The sequence below is a fragment of the Stegodyphus dumicola genome, chromosome 10 (genome assembly GCF_044657685.1).
Source record: "Stegodyphus dumicola isolate Sdum_Otavi_A_Nest chromosome 10, ASM4465768v1".
Classification (NCBI taxonomy): Eukaryota; Metazoa; Arthropoda; class Arachnida; order Araneae; family Eresidae; genus Stegodyphus; species Stegodyphus dumicola.
The window spans coordinates 128,325,179-128,351,346 of record NC_140777.1 but is presented as its reverse complement, the minus strand read 5'-3'; the positions used below and the strand labels follow the sequence as shown (position 1 = coordinate 128,351,346).

Sequence of the window (26,168 nt, the reverse complement as noted above, 5' to 3'; positions counted from 1 at the left end):
TCAAGGCCATACCCTTCACTGATATCCCTACTAAATCTCCCGATGTGTCACCTATGGATTTTTGTGCTTTCGGACTTTTAAAAACTCCAGTATCCAAACGTTGTCCCAAAACCCTAACAGGACTTTGGAAAGCTGTTCGGGAGGAATGGGATAGAATATCTCTTCTGCCACTTCAAAAGGGATTATTATCCTGGAAATTGCGGTGTTGAAAGATAGTTAAGAATAAGGGATGCCAAATAGAACATTTAAAACACAAGAATTTTATGTCATTTAGTTTTGTGAATACAATATACATCGTCTAAAAAATGTGTGAACAGCCTCTGTACACTTACAAACATGTCTTCTCTGGGATTTGAATTCAGGCAAGGCTAATGCAGCTTTTTACCTTAGTATCATATGAACATGGCCATAAATCTTAAGTATAATAAAATATACATATTAAAAAGCATTGTTTTCTCTCCAATTAGAAAAGTTCTTTACAGCATATAAGGCTATTTTTTTTTATATATCTTCTTTAAATATTATACGCACTGCTAGTCAAAATCAGTGTCTTTAAGGATCTTCATTCTAGCTTTAATAATAGTTAAATTTTTTTCTGATTTTGAAACTGTTTCAGTTTCTGTCCCCTCCTTTTGTTTGTAGACTCAGAATAAATGCCTTAATTTTCTTCAAAAGGCTTGAGTTTTTAAATTTATCAGAAAATTATCAAACATGATTCCTCAATTAAGAAAATTTAAAAAATTCCACAATATACTTGACAGTACCTTTCAAATTAAATTCCTTTTCCAAAATAATAGCAACTTCTGTGAAAAAGAAAACAGAATTGACTTTTGTATTAATTGCAAAATTCCTAAAATTTCAGTGAAAAGGACACAAGTCCTTTCACACACGGCTCCTTGATCTTTAAGCCATAAGTGCCCTATGACTGTATATAACTACATGAAAAACGATGAAATTGAAAGAAAATTTGGAGCTGATAGCAGCTCCAAATTTCCTTTCCCGGCTGTTTTTAAAGTGGCAAGAAAATATGCTGTGTATATTATGCTTTCAACATTTTGATTAGGCCTTATTCCCTTGGTTGAAGTAAATAGAAAATGTTAAAAGGTTTCACTTATGTTACAAAAAAGGTTTATGTTAAAAGGTTTCACTTATATATGTATCTAAAATCTTTTTTTAAAGTTATCTAAAAGTTTCCCAAATGCTGCCCCAAAAGATGTTCTTTTGAGCATGAGTGTAAAAGATATAGCACTGCCATATCACACTGTTATGATAGATGGGAATGCACCGTGACATATTATGAGTCAAAACTTCTCTCGCATACTATATGAAGGAACTTCAACATAGTTCTTGGCGAATTAATCACGTGTTTGTAATTCAAAAAAGCTGCCTACAACTCTTTTTTTTTTTTCTAATGTTCAAGCACATGTACTTGTAGAAATCACATTATTCTTAGTTTTTGAAAAGGAAGGATCCTTTGTGTACAGTTTATCATTTTGTTGCATTTGTAACCCATGAATGTACACTCTCCCTTACATCCAAGATTGACCTATGTCACTTGAAGACTTTGGTTGGAGACAAAACTACAGCCCCACAAGCTATCTTCAACAACTAGAATATTTCAAAATCAGATTTTCTGAGTTCCCATAGCACTGCTAAAAATTCTCTATATTTTCATTCATGACAAGATACAAAAATGCTACATGCTCTGTTGATTTATAGAATGCTAAAAATTTTTAGATTCAACCATGAAAGTTCTAATTGTGTTCTTGGATTTCCTTTCCTTATGTACACTTCCTTTGCCTGGCCCTTCTGCATGGCCGGAAAAAACATTATCATTCTTTTGAGGACATACTTTGTATGTGCTGACCACAAAGAAAGATGCTGTAAACTCCATTGCTGTAAACAAACTATCTTATTCTTCTTAAACTGTGAAAACCTGATATTCTGCAAATTTTTCATCCTAGAAAGATTATTAATCTGCTGTTGAAGTCTGTCAGTAAAATCTTAATGCCCGAGAGAAAAATATGACCCCAAATGCATAAGTTAATAAAATAATCAAAGTTCTAGATTAAACTTTTACCTTCTCTGAAGCAATTTTCTTACATATATATTTTTGTAATTTTCTTACATATATACAGGAAAAGATATAGCCTTCAGCGTACTATAGTGCAGATTAGTCATGAAAGTCATAATGTAACTATTGAATCATTTTCATGGACATATCTATAATATGATTGTAGACAATTACTATGCTGCTAGATATTATATTATGTTATTATTATATTATTATTATGCCATCTATCACTGACAGGAAAAGCAGAGAAATTAAACATACAGAATTTGTAGAGAGATTATTGCAAAACAATCAAATCATGGATTTTCAAAGTGGTAAGGCATAGCTATGGAGTGAATAAATAAGAAAGACATTTTCAGTATTACCCCAGGGGATGTGGGAAGAAACCTTTTATGTAACATAAGTGAAACCTTTTAACATTTTCTATTTACTTCAACCAAGGGAATAAGGCCTAATCAAAATGTTGAAAGCATAATATACACAGCATATTTTCTTGCCACTTTAAAAACAGCCGGGAAAGGAAATTTGGAGCTGCTATCAGCTCCAAATTTTCTTTCAATTTCATCATTTTTCATGCAGTTATATACAATCATAGGGTACTTATGGCTTGAAGATCAAGGAGCCATGTTTGAAAGAACTTGTGTCCTCTTCACTGAAATTTTAGGAATTTTGCAATTAATACAAAAGTCAATTCTGTTTTCTTTTTCACAGAAGTTGCTATTATTTTGGAAAAGGAATTTAATTTGAAAGGTACTGTCAAGTATATTGTGCAATTTTTTAAATTTTCTTAATTGAGAAATCATGTTTGACAATTTTCTGATTTAACTGATTGATTTACTTATTGACTGATTGATTTCTCATTAATATTATATATATTAATAATAATAATTAATATATATAATACCTTTTAATTTTACAAAACATAAACTTAGTTTAGCAATACAAATTAACCAAAAATAACTAGAAATATGTTTTTTTACATTATTTCCTTATAATTTAATGTAAATAGTTATTATATTTGTTTCTAAAAGACTAATTTAGTTTGTAATACTTGGCAACATAGATGTTATTAATTTACACAAGATTGAATTGCTTGGATCTAGCATCAATGGAGAATGATTTAGTTTTAGATGTTATTCTGGCTGTGGTGAATGTTTTTTAATAAAGTTGTTTTATGTGTTTCTTTTTAATCTTTATTTTAGAAATATTAGACATTTAAAAACATAAAATTTTAGAAAACATCAATATATGGTAGAAAAGCATGGTTATCTTTTCGAGTAAAATTAATTTTTAAGATCATTAATATAACTTAGTATAAAGAGCATCATCAATTCCTTTTTAAAAAATCTGATACATATCACAATTTGCTAATATTAATAAGAAAATAAGAAAAACAACTAATGATAATTACCTTATATGGGCAAATAAATTGAAAGTGAACTAAGAAGTCTAAAAATATGGAAAAGTATCATTGAAACAGATGAGCTACCAAATTCTTAAAATAAAAAATGAAATGAAGCTTTATTTTCAGTTAGCTCAGCTGAAAATATAGTAGAATGAATCTATAGATGATTACATAGAGTTATAATTTTGAAAACATATACTAGTATGCAAGTAAGTATGAAAAGTAAGTATGCAAGTAAAGGATGAAATATGGGATAAAAATTCATTTACTTTATGTTAGGAGGACATAGGAATAATTTAAATTTGATGTTAAAATCATTAAAAACAATAGAAAAAAGGATATAGCAGCAATTAGACAAGAACTGAAATTAAAAGACACTGAAAAAAAAAAAAAAATAATAAACAGAAACAATATGAAAGACAAGCAACAGAAGAAGGTTCTAAAGCAAAAAGAAACTAGACAAAGTATTATGAGAGATGGTGTTTTAATTGTAAAACATAAAAGAATCGAAAAAATGCTGTAATAATATAAAATGTTTTAGTTGCAGGGAATTAGGCACCAAATTAACAAAATGCAGAAAGAAAATTACAGAACAGAGAAAGCTATGAAGTTTAACTATGCACTATGACTAAAACAACAAACAAAGCAAATGAATTATGAATTAGCTACATGTTTATATGAGTTGATACTTATGTATCACTTTGCTGACCAGCCAAATAGAGTAGTTTAGCGCAGGGTTTCTTAAACTGTGGGTTGCGACTCCCTCGAGGAACCTGCAGCAGAGAGTCGCCAAAAATGTTAGCAGTTTTGGTATTTCTTTAAATTATTACATTAATTTTACAATTACCCAATATTTTTACACAATGTATCTGATAGACAAAGAATAAAACAAAAACGTTTTAATGCATTCTTTTTACAAAATAAACATTCATTTTCCTTGCTCTATGTGATGCCATTATTTCGTCTGTTACTTATTTAAATTTTTCACATTGTTCTATGTCTTAAAATTAGAAATTAAAGTTAATGAGCTAAAACTGCAATAGTATATTACAGTACAAGTGAAAAAATTGACAGTCTCGCTCAAACACGTTTCGGATTTGAGCAATACTTATGGGGTCCCACAAAATTTTTGTAAATATTATGGGGTCCTGGGGGTGACGAAAAAATCTCAGTGATAAAAAGGGGTCGTGAGTGAAAAAAGTATAAGAAACCTTGGTTTAGCGCAAATTATGGATGACTGAATCCTTTAGAATTCCACGGTAGTGACTGGCAGCCATTGCTGAAATTTCTACCAATAGTCTACAGGATAATATGCAAGTGCCTATGAAATTTCTAAGAAATTAGAAGAAACTTCATCTTAAATCAAGATGAAAAAAATCAGAGAATGCAACAGAAGAAAAGTAACAAAAAATTTGGTATTCTCCCCATGGGCGATCTATTTTACTTCACGGTGTAGTTACTTTATGGATCAATAGGTGGCACCACTAAAAGTGTTTTTACACATTTTTTTCTTCCACCATTTTATTAAAATTTGCATGATCAGATTTATTATTATTTAACATCAATAATTTTTTACGTTTTGCAAAACATTTATTTCTTTTGCTGTGTTTAAGCTGCATATAAGAAAACTTTCAGGGTGAGAATAAAAGGGTGTTTTTTTTTTTTTAAATTAGATTAGCTGGTTTAAATATTTCAAAACTAAAAAGTGAGCCCCTAAATGTTATGAATATAGATCACATCAAGAATGTCATGCATATAGTGAATGAAACAGATAAGATAAAATACACTTGATTTTGTACTGCTATATTTAGTTGTTTCAAAACCTATTTGCTACAAACAATTTGTTGTAAGAGAGTATTAACCTTCTCAGCATTATGGCCAGAAAATTCCATATAGAAGACTGCCTTCTATATTCATTATACATGAAAACTTCTGCTAGCTTTTTATGTATCTGATTTCGGTTTGGATGTATTTTGGAAGAAAAGGGATCAAGGTACAAAATGAGAGAGTCATTTTTTAATTAAAATCAAGAAAATACCACTTATTCATGACATTTTGAAGAACTTTGAAATTTCAGGGCTAATCCTGTAATGCTGAGAAGGTTAGAAAAAGAGAGATAAATCAAATACTGTTGCTGCTTAAGATAACAGTTATTTCATTTGCTTTATATTTCAACTCTTTGTAATGTTAATGTGGGAAAAAAAATTACTCTTCGAGAGTAAATTGATTACAACAATTCTAAGATAGCATTTTAAAAACTCTTTACAAATTCAAGGGAAAACTTGCATGTGAAAGAAACAATAAGCATAAACATTTCTTTTACAAATAAAATAGTCTGAAAAAGAGTTTGCACCATCTAGTATGAAACTGATTAACTGACTAATGAACTTCGATAGATCGCCAAGTCAGGCAATACCAAAAAATGAAAGGGATTACTGATTCAGAAGCCACATCTCATGGAGCAAAAAGTGAAAGAAATATTGGTGTTGTGATTTTTTGCAACCCCCTGCCTCCCCCCCCCAAAAAAAAAGAATTGCAAAGTCATTGCTGACGTTGGAGCAAAATGTTTGCTTGAGATCTTTTTGCCTAATTATATTTTACATCCAGTGCCCTCAATTTTTTTAATTCTTTTTTTCCCCCATACATATTTCTCATATATTTAAACATACATATTTCTCCTTTTATTTTGGTGTGTGTGAGTGCGCTCTGTTGTTTTTCTTATGTTCACAGCAATTTGATTTCACTGAAAAAGTCAAATAATTGCACAAAATTAGCATCGAAATCCTAAAATGGGGGGGGGAACAAGGTACATTAGGTGAACCACATTATGCTTTATGTGCTGGATATTGAGATTCAATTGACTGATTCGGTGGACTGAGATATGATTACATTTGTGGATAACCTTTTGGTTTATCTAAAGTGTATCCTTTGTGTTTAAATTCATTGTGATTTAGTGACTCTGATTACTACGTGCCATGGAGGGAAATGAAGTCTCCCGGGCTGCCATTGCTAAGATAGTTCTTCAAAAAGCTGCAATTACGAGGGCAATCCCAAAAAAAAAGGTCTCCTATTTTTGGGGGATGTAGAGAAAGTTTTAATATGGTTGTTGGCAACACTGTTGTGAGTGGTGCCTCCCCCGCTACCACATAAGCATGCAGGTGCTTCACTCGGATGCTCAGTCTTGGCTTGGCAGCCATTCTAAATGGAGCTCCCGATAAGCGTTACTACCAAGTGCGAAGTGCGCGCAGTTATTCAATTTTTGAATGTAAAATGCGTTAAACCAGGTGAAATTCACCACCTATTGACGGAAGTGTATGGACAGTTGCGCATGGATGTGAAAAACGTTTGTAAGTGGTGTAGAGAGTTTACAGCTGGTCATACTGAAATTCATGACGAAGAAAGGAGCGGGAGGCTGTCAATTGTCGACGAGACAATCGCAAAAGTTGAGGAACTCATGCGTAAAGATCGGAGGATCACTCTGGATGCTCTCTGCATTTTGGTTCCTGAGGTTTCCAGAAGCACCATCCACAGGATTTTAACGGAAAAGTTGCAATATTGGAAGGTGTGTGCAAGATGGGTTCATGTATGCTGACAGAAGACCACAAATGGCAATGGGTTGATTCTTCCCGCGAAGTTGAAGGAACATTTGTCTGGATGGCGGTTCTGCTCCGATAATGAGGTGAAAGATGAGGTTCAACGCTTCCTGAAGGGCATGGCGGCAAGCTGGTATGACATGGGCATTGTAAAACTGCCACAGCGTCTACAAAAATGCATCGACTGAAATGGCGATTATGTTGAAAAATAAAGCATTCTTCAATCTTTAAAGTGATGTAGCAATTATAGAAAATAAACGGTTTTTTGTATGTCTAAAAATATAGGAGACCTTTTTTTTGGGCTTGGCCTCGTATGTCGGATGAAGTTTCTGCTTTTGTTGATGCACGTCTAGTGGAAAATTGCTCAAGTTTACTGGACAAGGACTGTGTTACGCTGCAGGACTACCACACTATGTTAATGCTACGAAGTTCTCTGAAGACATACAATATGCAACTGGGTGAAACTCTTGGCTGTGCTCAATCAGAACAGGACAAAAAAGATATCCTAAGTAGATTTCTAGGTAAAAAAGCCTGCGCTGAAGGACTCATCGAACTGTTCAAAGGTAATTGCGAGACTTTCAGTGTGCAAAATCCTATGTATGTTGATGCTAATGCTGAAGTAAATGTTGATGAAATTGAGTTAAATAGTGTTAAATCTGTATCTAATAATGTTAATGAAATTGTATCAAATAATGTTGAATCTTTATCTAATAATGCTGATGGTTTGATGTGAAATATTAGCGAGAAAAATGTTGATGATGATATTTCTATAATTTATGTATGTAAAACAAAAACTAATGTATGTACTGATAAATCTAAACCCAAAAGAGTTTCTAAAAAAGGCAAACGTACTGTAACTGCTTTACAGGAATCTGATGGCTTTATTCAGCCGCGTAATGTGGCCAGGCCAGCCAAAATTGTTAAGTGTAAATACTAACATAGTAAAAATAAATTTGAAAGCTTGAGTAACGATAATGATAAAAATGTTAATGATGTTGAAATTCCAGGAGAATCTGAAGTGATTGCAGTAACCTCCCCTTTAAATCAAGCCAGTAATGGTAAAGCCAAATGTTAAATTTTCAGATTTTACTAAGACTTTAAACTAAATTAGATAGGCCTATAAAAGCAGTTATAAAAAGGCTCCCAATAGACTGCCCTGTTGACAAAATTCAAGAGGAGTTGGAAAAATTATTGTATAAGATACATAAGATCACGCAAATGCACAGGATGCATTAAAAGGCACCCATGCCACTGTTCCAATTGCAAACTGAAAATGTTCCATATGTTGATAAAATTTACGACTTAAATTATCTAATGTGCTTTCATGTTGAAGTTTCTGTGTATAGATCAAATGGAACTGGGAAGTGTTATGCAGTGTCATAACTGCCAACACTTCTGATCAATGTAAATTTAAGCCCTGCTGTGTCAAGTGCACAGTGTCGCATAAAACTCAAAATTGCTCTGTGAAGTGATTAGAAAATGTAATATGTTGTAATTGCCGTCAGTCGGGACATACCGCGAATTACCGTAGATGTCCCAAATTTCCTAAATTGTATAAAAATTCTAATCTGAAAAAATATTAATGATGACAATGATGCTAAACCCTCTAGTAATACTAATTTCTAGTGCAGACCAACTGAAAAAAAAATGTTAAAAATACTGCTAATGTATCACCTGGTGTAAGCTACGCAAATGTAACTGAAGGCAGATCTGATAAACCCGTAATTCAGGGTATTTCGCCCAGGAGTGGTCAAAGTGCTGAATTTTCTTTCAATGCATTTTCTGATATTTATAAAGTGTTTAAAGATGTCTGTGATATATTTATAGGCTTCTCTGTTATGAGTATTCTAAAAAAGATTTCAGAAAAAATGCCTAAACTGCAAAGTGCAGAACATGCTATTGATAAACTATTTGTATTGTTTTTAATGTTCGAAGAAATCTTTAGTTTAACTAGCAATGTGTAACATCATAATGGCTATAGCCATTCTTAGAGACACTATTGATTATGTTCAACTCTACTTTGGTTAACTTTTGTATGGCATGTTTTTGTATTGTGTGTTACTGTTACTTATAACTTGTACTGCTTATGTAAATTTTTCTATGATTGTATTCATATTTTATTTTTGATATTGCACACTGGGTCTTGCATTTACCAAATTTTTGCATGATAATTATTATGTGCTGCTATTTCTTTTCCCACTGGCTCGAAGGACCTTGCAGCTTTTCTAGATGGCATTTTCTTTACGGAATACGTACACTTTAATTGATTATTAAGCCCATAATTAATTCGTAATTAATATATATAAAGAAAAAAATTAGATATCTTGGGCATATTTTGCATTGTGTTCGAATTAGCATATTTTCAATTGGGGGTAGGGTCTTTTGACCCAGGCACCCCATGCTTTATGTGTGCAGAAAGCTAAGTCTGAGATTTCATTTAAGACGTCATACAGTATATCGCTATGCTAAAACACTGAAATTCCCATAGAAATATCTCAATCTGCCGTCACATTGCCAAAAATATCTGGAGAGGTGGAAAGTTGCCTAGGGGGATACTACATGTATTGCGGAATTTCCACATAAATATGTAGTCTGACATCGTGGGCTGAAACATAATTTTTGGCAACATAGTGTGCTGTCTTATCAATATTTTTTCATTGCCTTTTTGTTATGGGTACAGACAATCAGAAAGTATGGAAATATTAATGAATTTCAAAGGTAAAGAATAGCAAATAAAGTTAGCTGAAAAAGGAGCCATAAATAAATTGGTTGGTCTGGTCAGACATTAAAAATGCAAACTGATAGAAATAAGAGCATTTTAAGAGTAGAAAATGTTCTATGAGAGCTGAATTTAAGCAAAACCTTGCTATCAATAGCAAAAACAGTTAATCATAATTTAAAAGTAATTTTTACCAAAACTAAAGTTGAAGTGACCAGTCAACGTGGAGACTTTCTATACATGGTAACAGTAATGAAGGAAATGTAATAGAAGAAGCAGTTAAAATTAGCAATATTCATCATGTACTATGACATCACTAATTAGACCATCAAACCTATCAAAGATTAATATATTTGAAGAAAAACTAATCAGTATTGGATTAGAAAACACAAAATTTTCAAAAAGAAATTTGACACTTGCACATTAGAAAAAATTATGTAAAACTCAAAAATATTTTAAAATTATTACATACAGATTTAGTAGACCAACTGAGAAGTCAACAGATGGAAGTTGTTATTTTTAAACACTTGTAGATGATTAGGATAACTTCATGTTTGTGACTGCAATCAGAAAAAGAGTGAAACTACAGAATTTTTAATAAAGCTTATCATTCAAGGAAAAAGGACAAACAGAAAAAACACTCAATGAATTTACAGTGATAACAACAAATACTTAGTTTAAATGGAATTTTTTGGAAAAAAATGAGAATTAAACATGAATTACAATGACTTATTCTCTCGAGAACAATATAAAAGACAAATACTTTAATTGCACTACCATCAAGACTACTAGAAGTATGTTGTTTGAAGTGGAATTACCAACAATACTTTGAAAATGGCTGTTCATGTGAATAACAGGAGGCACATAATGGATAAAGAATTAACAGTTTACAAAATATATAGAGAATTAAAGCCTAAGATTACTTATATTAAAAGATTTGAATGTGAAACATATGTTCATATAAGATTAAAAAAAAAAAAAAAAAAAAGCAGAAAGATGGATCTAAAAGCACAAAAAGAAATTGTGGTAGGATAGAGCAAGAAGAGAAAAGTATGCAAAATTTATAGTCTTGATCTAAATGAAATTCAAGAAGCTAGATATGTAAAATATAATGAGCAGAAACATGGAAAGGTTTTATTGAAGAAAAATGAATTGAAGTTTAATGAAAATCAAATATCATATGAATTTATATCTTTTACAAGGAACAAACAGATGATAATGAAGAAAATTTAGGAAATACAAACAAAGATCAGGAAAAAAGATTATAACTCTCTGGAATATAATGATATAACAGATCAAGAATCTGAAGGAATTGAAGAATTTGAAAATGATATGCATAACACATTTGCAGAGAGTGCATCATGAGTAAGAGCCACAAAGCCACCAGAAAAATTAAAAGGTTATTTTATACAGTCAAAAGTCGTTAATTCGGACACCCATAATCCGGAATGAATCCGGACCTCAAAGCTACAAACTTTCTGCACATGCGTCGCTTTCACGCATGCGCACAGGCGTTTACGAGAGCGCATAAGACCCTTACAGCTGCGAATATGTTTGTGCGCATGCGCGTTTAATGTGTAACAGAGTTATACGCTAAGCTAAAGTTATCTAATTCAGTTAATGTTGCAGATTGCGTTGTTCCTTAATCTTCGAATTGGATCCGGCTTATTATTTTTTGCAGACTGTTAGAGCAATTTTATAAAAGTAAGCTTGAACTTTCGATTATGTCAAATAGAATTTCCGATATACATTTACTACAAAGCGAAAGTATATTTTGAAATCCGAAATCTGTTTATCAATTTCACGCTGCTCTGCGGCAGAGGGGGGGGGCAGAAACGTCATTATTAGATTATGATAGATTAGAAAGATTATGTCAAATAGAATTTCCAATATATATTTACTAATATGTAATTTGTATCTACAAAGCGAAAGTATGTTTTGAAATCCGAAATCTGTTTATCAATTTCACGCTGCGGATTGGAAGTTGATCTGTCAGCACTATCCTTATCTTCAGAGCAGATGTTTTTATTTTATTTGGTTTATAATTCCGTACTAAGTGTAGTATTTCATCTCGATATACTCCGTCTTTGATATGATTTAAATCAAGTTCCTCGTCATTATAATTCGCTTCCGATAGTGAAGAAAGTGACCCAGAAGTTATTGAAAACGAAAACCGACAAATTAGTCGGTATTCTCAACACAGCAATTATAGAACTTGAACAGCGGAACTTTGTAACTAAACAAGAAATTATGTCTGTTTAATAGAATTAAAGAGAAAGTATTATCACATGAAATGAAGCAACTTACATTGAAGGAAATGTTTAATAAAGTAAACAAATAAATATTAAGCTTTTTCTTTTTGTAAATTTTGATACCCTTTAGATCATAATTGTTCTTTATTTCATAAATTACGGTTTCATATTTTTAATTTTGTAATTCTGCATGCCATCTTACCAGATTTAAACTGATGATCTATAATCCGGAAAAATCGATAATCCGGAATCGCCGAAGTCCCGACGAGTCCGGATTAACGACTTTTGACTGTAGAATGTAAACAAAGAGCTATCTAGGACATACAATACATAATGAAGCTGTGAAATCTGCTGAAAGTCAGTTTTGGCTACATGCAATGATGACTTCAATGGGGCCTAATGCAGTTTGGGAGATAGTTGAATGAACTATGTTATCATTTGCAATTTACAAAAACTATAATATATGATTTTTTATGTAAAAACTGTATATTTAAATTGAAACTAAAATAAAGTAATTTGCATGAAACAACCAACTGGTTTCAACTCAGATCCCTAAAAATTATATCTTGTGAACAAAGTAAATATGGATATAACAGTCAGGAAGATGTTGAGATGCAGAATTCTGAAATGGCTTTAAAAAAGAGAATTTAAGGAGATTAAAACCAGAGCCATGAATTTCTCAAACAACTTATCATAGCAGTATATTTCCATCAATCATCTTAATGATTGATGGAAACTTGAATTTGAGAAAGATGACTTCATCTCTCAATTTTCTAAATTATTAGCCTTTTGAGAAGTTTCCAAAATACACAAATATTTGGAAATAGACAAAAGACAACAATCTGGGAAAATTATTAGGATTAAAAAAAATGCATAACAAACATTTAAAAACTTTGAAATTAATGAATGTAATTTGGGAATACTGAATGAAAATCTTGATGATGTAGTATCGTCTTCATCGATACCAAACAAACAAACCAAAAAAAAAAAAAAAAAAAAAAAAACATCAGCCATTATTAGTTTTTTTGATGTACTTAGCAAAAGACTCAACTTTAACAAGGCTAGACTTTATTTTCTTTGTTTGTAATTTATCATAATAAAAGTTCTACAAAAAAAAGCGAAAAGGCTATTTAGATGCATTAAAAAAACACAAAATTCATGTGTAACATACACTTCAGGTAATGAAAAATGAAACTGAACATCAGATGCCCATTGGTGTAAATCAAGGATGTCAAACTCGCGGCCCACAACAAATATTTTTGCGGCCCGGCCAATATATCGGCAAATAATAATATATAATAATAAAATAACATATCGACGAAGAAAAAAATGAAATGTTTACTGCTAAGTAATTAACGATAATTTATTCAGTGTTGTTAGATTACTTGTTATGTGTGTTAGATGTGTTGTTAGATTACGAGCTGACACACACACTACTTAAATTAAAAATGCGTGTGAGTAGCTTGCGTTCAGCTACCTTCGGCTTTTGGGGGACAAGTGCACTCAGAACTTGTACGCATCCCCTGATAGCCGAACTCATGGTCTCAGTTTTCCAATCATAGTTTTGTATGATATATTGGTGCATGCATGTGCATGCACTTTGCTTTATTATTAATTATTACTTAATTCATATTGTTACGGATTTCATAGTTATTTATTTATTTAGTTTTTTTTTATTTAGAATTGTAATTAGATTTGCTTCATGTTGCCTTAGCAACACAGACGATTTTTGAAAAGACAGCTGCGTTGGAAGGTTAAAAATAGAACAGCGCGTGCATTTAATACCTAATAAATAAATATCTCATAATTGCTATTGCCATCCACAAAAATCTAGATATTTATAGATGTTTCCAGTATATTCGAGAAATTAATTATAAAGCTTATAAAAGCCGAGAACAAACAACTCATCTCAGTAGTAGCTGTAGTTCTAGCGAGCTGTTTGTTTACTTAATGCTGTGATTGATTTGTAGCGATTTCGCTGTGAGAGAGAATTAGTTTCTCTGTTTTGAATTGATTTTTGCTAAACGTTTGACATTTTGTGATATTGTTAGAATATTTTTGAAGAAATATTTCAGCATTTCGATTTATCTCTTATGGAAATAATAAATTTTTGTTAACTTTTTAACGTTAACCGTGTTTATTCCAGCCCTTTGTATTCAGTATGTCTATATCAAAACCAAGTGGTAGTAAAATTAAACGAAAAATCGCTGACGAACATAGAATATTCCAAGTAAAATGGGAATTAGAATATTTTTGCTGTGAAATAAAAGATAAAACAATCTGCTTGATATGTAATAATACTATTAATGTATTAAGTAATATAATATTAAACGTCATTATGAACAACACAAATCGAAATATAACAATTACGAAGGATTAATGAGAGAAGAAAAGTTGAAAAAGCTCAAGTTAGGAGTAAAAAAGCAACAGTCCATGTTTAGTAAAGTATTGCAAGAAAGTGAAGCGGCGGTACATGCAAGCTATGTCTTGTCCGAGTTGATAGCTAAACATTCGAAGCCTTTTACTGACGGTGATTTCATCAAGGAATGCCTAATGAAAGCTGGAGAAATTGTTTGTCCTGGAAATGTGAAGGCTTTTCAATCAATTTCATTGTCTCGAAATACAGTTGCAGAAAGAGTTACTGATTTAGCCGCGAATTTAAGTGATCAGATCAAAGCAAAGTCATCTAGTTTCGAAAGTTTCTCCATTGCCTGTGACGAGAGCACAGACATTAGTGGCAAAGCTCAATTAGCAGTGTTTCTTCATTCTTGTGACAAGAATTTTAACATTTTTGAGGAATTGCTGGAACTAATACCGATGCCTGGTACTACCACAGGAGAAGATATATTTACTTGTGTTTTTGGAGTTCTGCAGAAATACAATCTACCTTTTGCAAAATTAAATTCTGTAGCTACAGATGGCGCTCCATCAATGACAGGGAAAAACAAGGGCTTCGTAGCATTACTAAGAAAAAAACTTAGTGAAATTCACGGTTCAAACATTCATCATATGCATTGTATTATACATCAAGAAGTTCTATGCACGAAAGTAATAAATATGGAGAATGTTTTGTCATATATAAAAAAAGTTATAAATTTTATAAGATCTCGAGGTGTAAATCAGCGTCAATTCTGCACGTCACTGCTTTCTTAAGTGAGTTGGATAGTGAATATTCGGGTTTGTCCTACTATACCGAGGTACGTTGGTTATCTTGCTCCAAGATTCTCAAACAATTCTGGGATTTGAAAGAAGAAATATGTCAGTTTTTAAAAACGAAAAATCAAGACGTAAGTTTGTTTTACGATCCAATATGGATACAAGATTTATCTTTCTTGGTTGATATAACCAAACACTTAACCAATTTAAATTTATCGTTACAAGGAAAAGATCATATCATTACGAACATGTTTGACATAATTAAAGCATTCAAATGTCAACTAGTTCTTTGGGAAAAATAACTTAAAAATGAAGATTTGACGCACTTCCCGACGTGCAGCATGAACAAATCAAGTTTAGATGATACTTGTTCATATCAAAAATATGCAGAAAAAATTGCAAATTTAATAACTGAATTTGAAACGATGTTTAATGATTTCAGTTTCCTTGAAGACAATTTTTTTTTTTTTTTTTTTTTTTTTTGTTTTCTTTGATTTTCTCAATAAGTATTGACTCAGTACCCAGCCATATGCAAATGGAGGTGATCGAGATTCAATGCAACTCAAATTTGAAAGCAAAATTCATTGAAGTGGGCGTGCCTGAATTTTACAAATATTTACCAGCCAGGTTTGAAAATACTCGAAAATTTGCATAGGAAATTATTTCCATGTTTGGTAGCACTTATTGGTGCGAGCAGTTATTTTCAATCATGAAAGGTAGTAAGTCTCCTATTAGAAACCGTATTAATGATGCTCACCTTGGGTCAGCATTGAAAGTTATCACTGCAAACAAAATTTCTCCAGAAATAGGAAAGATAATAGCAGAGAAGAGATGTCAAGTATCAGGACTTAAACATTAAATTTTTTTTGTTCTTTTCTATATAAATATATATATATATATATGTTTATTATTGTATTATTCAAAATAAATCTACGTTTCTATGAATATTGATTTTTTTATTTTTTGTGGCCCGCCTAAAGTTAAACCTTGTTTGTTTGGCCCAAGTGTACCTATGAGTTTGACATCCCTGGTGTAAATGGAAAACCATTTGGAGGTTATTTTATTAAATTAGGTAAAAATTTAGTATTTCTGTAACTGGAAAATGCAACAAATAAAGAGGCATTCTAATTTGTTTGTCAAACTATAGGGTACATTAATTGAAGAATTAAGATAATTTAACTATATAACAAACCTATAGAAATAAAGACTGACAGTCAAGCATTTAATATACTGGACAAAACATCGAAACAAAGCAGTGATTCAAGGCCCATAAACGGAAAATATTTATTTTAAAAATAAGAATGTAAATTGAAATGGATCATACCTCTGCTTGTGTGTACTAAACCTATTCAAGAAGCAAATATCTCAACTAAGTACCTAACTGCTGTAAAACTGAAAGGTGAATTTTTCAAATATATTCATAACTAATAACAAGTAACTCTCTTAATACAAATAAAGTGGGAACTGATCGTATGTGTTTATAAAAGTAATTTAGTTTTCAATATTTGGCAACATTGATGTTGTACACTTATAAAAGATTAACTGCGTTCTTGGACCTAGCAACAGTAGAAAATGTTTGGTTTTTGAAGATGTTTTGTCTATGAAAAATGCTTTTAATAAAGTTGTTTTTATGGGTTTCTTTTTAATGTTTATTTTAAAAATACTTAACATTTAGACATATAAATCTTTATGAAACGTCAACAAATAGTTTACTTACATTTTGTTTTGAAAAGAGCTTAATACAGAATTTCCTTGCAGCTATTTAAAATATCTTCTGTTATTTTGGAATGACTTCCATATAATGTGCAAATCTTCAATAAAAAATGTTCTGCTAAACAAATATAAAATATATTAACATTTCAGAACTTAATTGTAAAATTAATTAAAATTAAATTACTCTGAGCTGATACTAGTGAAATCAAATTATTCTGAGCTACAAAAACTAAAAGTATAATAAGTACTGTATTTACATTTTGATTACATTTAAATTTAAAGATTTTTCCAACCATTTGCTGAATTATCGTGTTTCAGATGACATGTCAATATAACTGCAAAAGCTAATGAGCCCATTACATAATATGAACATTTTTGTATCGCTTATAAATTTATGATCACCAATACCAATCCAGGTGGCATCTAAAAAATGCAGTTAAATTTAAATTCTAGCAAAAATATTCCAAGATTTTATACTCATACCTGCATGAATTTAACATAATTTTTAATTCAAATACACAACAGATAAGTAAATGAAAAGAAAACTGAAACTGACAGTGAAACAATTTTAAAATTAGACAAAAAAGCAGCATTAGCTTGGCATAGATCTTGAATAAAATTTTAATTTTTTTTCCTTCTGTCATTTCTCTTCATGTTCTGGCTTTTGTGAATGGAATCCAGTCCCCCTGTTCTTTTGCGATGTTACATATGTAGGCAGGGGTGCTCAGGGACGGCAGTTGAGATATGGCTACCACTGCTGGCTAGATCTTGTCCCCGACTGGTTTCACTGTATACTCAGGCCCGTGCCGACAATAAGGTCAAAAAGACGCTCGGCAATCATTAAAACAAACAGTCCGTCTCGCTGCCTGTCTGAACAGGAGAACTCTTGTCTTATTTGAATGCCCTACCAGGGGTCAACTTGAGTAAAACCTGGGAAGCTACTCATTAGGATCGGTACCTAGGCAGTCTAGGCCACGGGTGTTTAAAAACAGTCTTCACAGGACTGAAGTCTTTGCTGGCGGTGGCTGTTTCAGGCTCGGCAAGGGCCATATGGTACTGTTTTGTCTGTTTCATTGGTTGTGGTGAAGCTATATATAGTCAGATACTGCTTGTTGGCTGGGGCAAAACACCCCCAATGGTGGAGTTGGAGAATTCAGCGAGCCTTTAAAGCTGCTTGAGGTTTCCAGTGGGCGCCTGAAGCTTCAAAACTGCCCATTCATATATTTCCTTGCTTCCTCCCTGGGAGTACCTAAAGCCGACATCTGTACACCATGATGCAGCATTAGCAAGCTGGATTGGTGGCCGGTCTGTCTGACAGTGTTTAAATGACTTCGTTCTACTGTCCGAGGTTGGGGCCCCTGTTGATGGCAGATGTTTTTACCATCCCTCCAGGACAGGGACATGGAATGTGAGATGCTGAGTATTCTTGTCGACTCAGCTTAATCTTAGCTCATCGGCTCGACTAATAGGTTGCATACAGGCTAGAGATTGAGCTCATTACTTTGTAACTATGTAACTCTGAAAAAAATCATTCAATTGTTCTGAAATTTTAATCCTTTTCTATTCTGCACATAATCTTTCCACCCACCAATTTTTGTCTCCATCGGACAATTTCTTCTTGGTGCATTGATTTTTCTGTTATAGAGAGTGCAATTTAAACAATAACTTTAAATATTACTTCATATTTTAGTTTCTACTTTAACACTTTATGCAATAATCTTAAAAACATATCTTACTTGATTTGAATCTATTTCACAAAAATAATTTTATGTTTTACTGATCAAAACTTCGAGTTTCTTGTTCTGCTTCATAGATAATACAGTCAAAAGCCGTTAATCCAGACTCATCGGGACTTCGGCGATTCCGGATTATCGATTTTTCCGGATTATAGATCATCAGTTTAAATCTGGTAAGATGGCTTGCAGAAATTATAAAATTAAAAATATGAAACCATAATTTATGAAATAAAGAACAATTATGATCTAAAGGGTATCAAAATTTACAAGAAAAAAAGCTTAATATTTATTTGTTTACTTTATTAAACATTTCTTTCAATGTAAGTTGTTGAAGTTGCTTCGTTTTATGTGATAATACGTTCTCTTTAATTCTACAAACAGACATAATTTCTTGTTCAGTTACAAAGTTCCGCTGTTCATAATTGCTGTGTCGAGAATACCGACTAATTTGTCAATCGAAATTTTTTCATTTTCAATAAACTCTGTCACTTTCTTCGCTATCGGAAGCGAATTATAATGACGAGAAATTTGATTTAAATCATATCAAAGACGAAGAACATCGAGATGAAATAATACATTTAGTAAGGAATTATAAGCCAAATAAAATAAAAACATCTGCCCTGAAGATAAGGATAGTGCTGACAGATCAACTTCCAATTCATTGCGCACCGTGGCGTTAAAGATAAACAAAGTTTAGATAAACAAACATTAAAGTTTAGATAATCAAAGGATATGCCTTTATCCAATTTTTGCAGCAATTCCACTTTCTGTTTAATGGACTTCGAAACATACTTTCGCTTTGTAGATCCGTTTCATATTAGTAAATATATATCGGAAATTCTATTTGACATAATCGAAAGTTCAAGCTTACTTTTATAAAATTGCTCTAACAGTCTGCAAAAAATAATAAGCCGAATCCAATTCGAAGATTAAGGAACAACGCAATCTGCAACATTAACTGAATTAGATAATTTTAGCTTAGCTTATACCGTCCGTTGTACATTAAACGCGCATTCGTAAACGTATTTTGCGCATGCGCACACGCACATTCGCAGCCGTAAAGGTCTTACGCGCATGCGTCAATGCGACGCATACGCAGAAAGGTTGTGGCTTAGAGGTTCGGATTATAGATCATTCCGGATTATGGGTGTCCGAATTAACAACTTTTGACTGTAGTAAAATTTTAAAAACAGGATTTTTACATGTTTTTAAGTGTTGCTTTTATTTCAAAGATATAAATAAGGAAGATTTTGATCTATTTGAATTTGCAGTAAGTAATAATACAGATATTTGCACATAAAAATATACACACACAAATAATCATATAATAACATATAAATGCACAAATAATAACATAACTGGTTCCGTGCAATATATTAACTAACTACAAAACTCAACCACATTTATAACTATTAATCCTAGGTAAATCTCAATTTTGTATTTTTTTTTTTTTTTTTTTTTTTAAAGCTATCTACACATTTTGAAAGTCCTTTGTCAGATAACATTTTAAATGTAGAAAGTTGTAAAATCAAAGTCAATATAAAGTTGAAGTTTATTTAATTCTAAAGTTAATATTGATGTGATTCTTTTACATGCATATTGATACATTTAGTATTATCACATTACCTGCCCGACCATCTAGCAAAGTCTGCAATCACTGGCAACAAATTTTTCACCAACCTAACATGTGAAAAACAGACCCCATTTTAAAAAATGGCAGCATACTGAAAATTACATAAAACAGCAATGAATTAATGAAATTAAAAATGCAATAAACATGCATAATGAAACAGTAAAAATTATTTAAAACAAATGTCCATAATGAAAAGCAGATTTCAAAAACAATAAAAAATTAACTAAAAATGCAGCAAACACCATAATAAATCACTTAACTTTCCTCTTTTTCTTTTTTTGGAGGGAGGGGGTTCTGTTCACATGCACAGTGACCTATTTTAACTGAAAAGAACATCAGAGAACTGCAGATATCTCGCATTTCAGAGCAACTGGGACACATTTTTAACTTTAAAAACTTTAAAACTGATTTAACTTTGAAAAAAATTAGAGAACTGCCCTTATCCAGAGAAAACTATTATCACAATTACCTAAGAACAGCTCATGAACTACTTTTGAGCTGAAAAATTTCTATAACAATGTAACATCAGAAACAAATAAAAGCTAGCCAAATGCAGCATTATATATGCAATTTATTACTTTAACAAAAATAATAAAAATCAATTTGGACAACATTTACATTTTTAAAGCCAGTGGAGACTGTTCAGCTATCTGCTTTATAACCTCAGTCTTTTAGTCCATAACAGTCTTTTAACTTCCCTTCCAGACATTTTCTTCAAATGAATTCCCCAAGATAATTTGGACAATTTGATACCGCATAAAATACAGCATCATAGGACATGCATTTCTAAAGTCCAGTACTACTAGACAAAATACAATATTTTGAAAAAAGTGCAACATTTTCCTTTTAATTAGCAAGCCACAACTTCATGACAGGTCGTTACAAAAATACCCGCCAATCAGAAGCAGAAACCACAAACATTATCCTCAAATTACAAAATTACTTGCATTTAGTGGCCTGCCAGATAAAACACATTTTAATAAAATTTTGGATTGCCTACTTCGGCAACATAGCACTTTGCCTGGTGATTCTTGTTGGGCAGATAATGTTATATTATCCACCTAACTATATATTTTATTAATCAATCAAAATTCTACATTTTGGATGAATATATAAATCAAACTTACTGAGAAAGTGATATTTATACATAATAAAATTTTTGTTGCACTTGATAGATCCTCTGCACTTGATTGATCACTTTTCATAACTTTTGCCAGAAATGTACATATATTTGAAAACTGAAAAAAATTTCAAAAGTTAATATTAAAATAATATCATTATATGATTAACACTGAAGATTGTCAAAAGAAATATAAAAAATTTAGGAATAAAACAGTCTGTTATAAATAAGAAAGATAAAATATTCTGAAATGAATAACATATCACTTTGCCTGAACTTAAATTAGCAACAACTAGATACATATATTTTATTTAACTCATAATATTTTTTATAAAATATTAAACAAATAAAAATAATGACTCTCTCAAAATTCAGGCTAGTGATAATGCCACATTATTTGATAGAATTTATGAGGAATTATATAATTTATTGCATAGCCTGAAAATTTAAATAAAATAGGGTCTCTCATATAAACAATGGAATAACTATGAGGTAATTATATGTCTGACTAACCATATTTTATTTCAATGCAATAATATATAAAACTGAAAATATTTTACTTTACTATGAAAGCATATAAATTTGAAGTCTATTACATTTGTAATAAATATATGTAAATAATACATTATACATATAAATATATATATGTAAGATAAAAGAATATGAAAGCAAACTTCTAATTTTAACTAGCTATAACCTCTTTTTTTATTTAATTTGGGGACTTAAATTCAATAAGTCTCTCCATTTTAAAAATAGTGCTATAAGACTAGACTGAGCGCCACCTGAGATAACTACTGACCTGACTTTGTTTTAAAAGTATAAGACTAGACTGCATCAACGAAATTAATAATGCAATCCTACATAACGCTCAATGCAGATACCTCTTGCCCAATCAATAAACTTGTAAGCCAAACTTTTTAAAGTTAAATTGAAAATTTTGACTCCCTTCCTTCTTCCTCTAAGAGTTGCTGCGACACTCTTTGGCTTAAGCTTTCCTCCTGGCTAGGCGCTTTGCAACTAGTTTTGTTGCTCATGGAATATGTGAGCTAAAAAAAAAATGTACTGTGTACAAGACATTTGTCTGTATGTGAACCAAATATTGTGAATCTCAAACTGCTTTCCTAAATAATAAAATTATCTTGAATCTGGCCATGTCTACCTTGCCAAGTCCCTTCGCTACGCATCTATTATGCCACCACCAGGTTCTAAATCATTCATATCATATCACATATATATTGTTTATGTACAGGGTGATATAAAAGGATTCAAATGAATGCTTTGATAGATGAGTCTTGAAAATACATTCTTTTTAAACTTAAGAACATGTATTTGCAAACACCAATCACATGTGCTTAAAGGTTTCACTTATCAGACCTGACTTGGCCAGTGCAAAACATTATTAGGTAAAAATAGATTTCAGGGTATCCCTTGGTGAAAATTGGTGCCATTCCAGTTTATATCCAACACCCTCCCAGCAAAATGGCATTCAAAACATAATGCAATAAAACATAATTAAAGCAAAAAATAATCTCAATAAACTTCATTTTAAATCAAACAAGGAAATAACATAAGACTGGAAATACATGTTATCTAATCTATGAAGTAAAAAAGGAAATATCAACTTACCTTATTTAAATATTTTTGTTTCTACGGTATGTGCATCACACAGAGTTCACTAACAGCATCCAAAAACTATTTAAAATTATCTAAACTATAATCTGTATACAGCCAATGTCACATAAATTCATAAAAGTAAGGATGAAAAATATCCTCTGTACTGCCGGAGGCATTTCTTTCAAAAATGCCTTTTTGAATTATAATATTTGTGTTCAGAACACCTTTTTCTTCTGACATTAATAAATACTTCATAGCCATTTCAACTTTGACTCACATTTTAATTTCATGAAGGGAGAATTGAAACACAATCTTTCTTTTTAAAAATTTTTTCTTGAAGAAATCTCTTGTTAATCGATTAACATATTGTAAGTAGTGCAAGTGATACTCACAAAGCCAATTATCACTAGGAAAGAAATGGAGACATCTGGCACCAAGGAAATATGCCAGAACAAAAAAATGTCAAGTGGGTATGTCTTCAATGGAAAAATAGTGTTGCTCTGGTTATATTCACCATTCAGTTGTTTATGTTAAATAATTAAGAAGTCAAGTAATAATTTTACAAACATAAATAATTTAAGAAATAAATCAGGAATTTGCTATTATATTACCTGAATCACTGGCATCTGTTATTGAAATATTTCCTCCCTTGCCTGCAAAAATTATGAACATAATAAAAGTACAAAGAAATAGCCAACACAACAAATTCTGGGTAAAGTAGACTTTAGGGTACCCCTTGTAGTATGGCGAAATTGTTGTTTGATTTATCACCAAGTTGTTGTTTCATTTATGGTAGCCTGAGTAGTTGAATGTTATGGAAACCCTATTGCGACATAATCGGGTGTATGATTCTGAGAAATTTTGAATCATGGGATGTTTTGTAAGTGCTTTTGTGGTGTGTGTTGGTTTGATTCTTTAGACGGTAGAATGGCTGAATGTAGTAAGAATAATTTGAAGTTTCTGTATGATTTGGAGCGAAAGGGGAAAAAGAGCTTTAATTGACTGGTGTGTAAATGGAGGTTCACTTAGTAGCCATTATAAGTGTCCTGTATGTAGGAAAGATATGTGTTTAGTCGAATGTTAAAAACCATTACGATGGATTTGAATGGGTTTGTAGGAAGAAAGGTTCAGATGGTCACTATGCGAAGCGTTCGATCAAAAAGAGTACCTGGTTTGAAAAAAGTCATTTGAGTACGATTGATATTTTGATTTTTACGTGGCTCTGGGTGTACGAAGCGAACTCGAAAATCATGGTAAGTGAATATTTGCTTTTGGTAGTGCTTAAATGTATAACATGTTTTTGCTTTTTTATGTGATTTTATTGTTTGGTTTAAAATGTATTTTATTGAGATTATGCATTTTTTGTTTGCCTATATTGTAGAATTTTGTGCTCCTTTGACTTTTTAAGTGAAAATATATTGATGTGTACATGGACAAAGTAAAGGGAGTGCGCAATGCAAGTTTGTGCAATTCTGGGATTTTTTTTTTTTTTTTTTTTTTTTAAGTGAAAATAGGTCGGCATGTACATGGATAAAGTTAAAAGAGTGCACATTGCCATTTTTGTGCAATTCTGGGATTTTTTTTTTAAGTGAAAATAGGTCGACGTGTACATGGATAAAGTCAAAGGAGTGCACAATGCCATTTTTGTGCAATTCTGGGATTTTTTTTTTAAGTGAAAATAAGTCGATGTGTACATGGATACCGAGTTTGTGCAATTGTTTGTCTTGTTATTTTGGTTTTGTGTAGCGGATTTTTGGGGCAAAAATCACCGCTTCACAAGCCAAAATATCGAGTCAAAGAATTTCACAAAATCGGTATCCATGTACCGCCAAAAAGTACCCTAAACTATACTTTTACCCTAATTCCTTACATTCTCAAAAATTTTAATTGATAATTACCAACAGATTATTTTTAAAAAGTACGTTTTTGGTATTGAAAAGAAAGGGTAAACTGTAATTCATAAAATGATTACCAATATAAAGGTTTAACAACTATTCGACTCAAAAAGAATTATTACTTTTATGATTAAAATTCTTTTTTAAATACATTTTACAATGCAGGCAACCTTTTAAATCATAACACGAAATAACTCACTTTTATAACAACCAATACATGCCATAAACAAGTTCAAAACTATAATAACCATTTCAAGGAATACCAAACTCTGATTTAAAAAATTAATCATTGTGTGTAACCTTCACATATACTATTCACAAGTTCAGCAACAAAACCTCATTGTCATTAAAAATCACAGCATATTACAAACAAAGGATGCACATACGCGTCCATTGCAAAACCAGTTTGATTTAGTATACACAACATCTATGACAATATCATGGGCGCCATGGCAACGGTGTAGTAGAAGTAACAGTACTTGAAAGCAAACAAACTCCGTACACTTGCGAAATAAATAAATAAAATTAATTAATTAAATAAAATATTCAATGAGGCATGCATAAACCAAACCTAAAATTTCATATTTTATGTATTATTTTCTTAAGCTATGTATTATTTCCTTAAGATGTTAAATTAATTTGAAATGCACTAATATGACAAGAAATCAGACTTTGTAGTTGAAAAAACATTAGTTGAACTGCGGTGCTTAACCACCAGGGTGCCTGGGCGCCATAGCCCTACCCCTCATCGAATAACATGATAAAAGTTTCGAATTATGAGAAATATAACTGAATGTGCTAAATAATTAAATGAGCAAGAGTTTAAACTCATAATTGCTAATAGTTAAATACAAATTTTTTTCCTTAAGTACCTAATTACTAATCCATACATAATTAACTATATTTTTAACAACTATTTCACAGAAGAATACATGTACACACAAGAGAAACAAAATACGAAGTGCGACGCCTTAGTGCCACTAGTAAAAACAAAAAGCAATCAGGAGGAAAAAAGAACAATATACAATAAAGAATCTGAGCAACAGTTTGCATAACACATATACAAAATTACACATTACTAACATTTAGGATCGCCCTTGGGCGTTTCCTGAAATTGGGGTCCCTAGTATCATAACAATAGTTAACAACCACAGAATTGTCCAGAAGTTCCTGTTTATCATAAAATGCCCTAGATAGGCGGCAATAAAAATCACAAAGATCCTCTATTCTTAACTCTTTACGAATTTGGCTATTCCGA

The 26,168-nt window shown here is 31.5% G+C and overlaps 1 protein-coding gene across 3 annotated transcripts in view; it reads right to left on the bottom strand.

The window, feature by feature from the left end:
- Window positions 1-25,370, bottom strand: part of LOC118190239 (protein broad-minded-like) — a 50,188-nt gene extending 24,818 nt beyond the window's left edge. Inside the window, exons 1-5 of one of the 3 annotated variants that reach the window (XM_035360926.2) lie at window positions 25,110-25,370; window positions 23,627-23,668; window positions 21,409-21,519; window positions 20,275-20,328; window positions 16,917-17,027 (exon numbers count right to left, since the gene is read on the bottom strand). The gene's annotated coding sequence lies outside the window, so the exon portion shown is untranslated. Of the gene's footprint in view, window positions 1-16,916; window positions 17,031-20,274; window positions 20,329-21,408; window positions 21,520-23,626; window positions 23,669-25,109 lie in introns of all 3 variants that reach the window. The other 2 variants (XM_035360928.2, XM_035360927.2) reach the window with 2 other exon arrangements.
- Window positions 25,371-26,168: the final 798 nt, after the last annotated feature.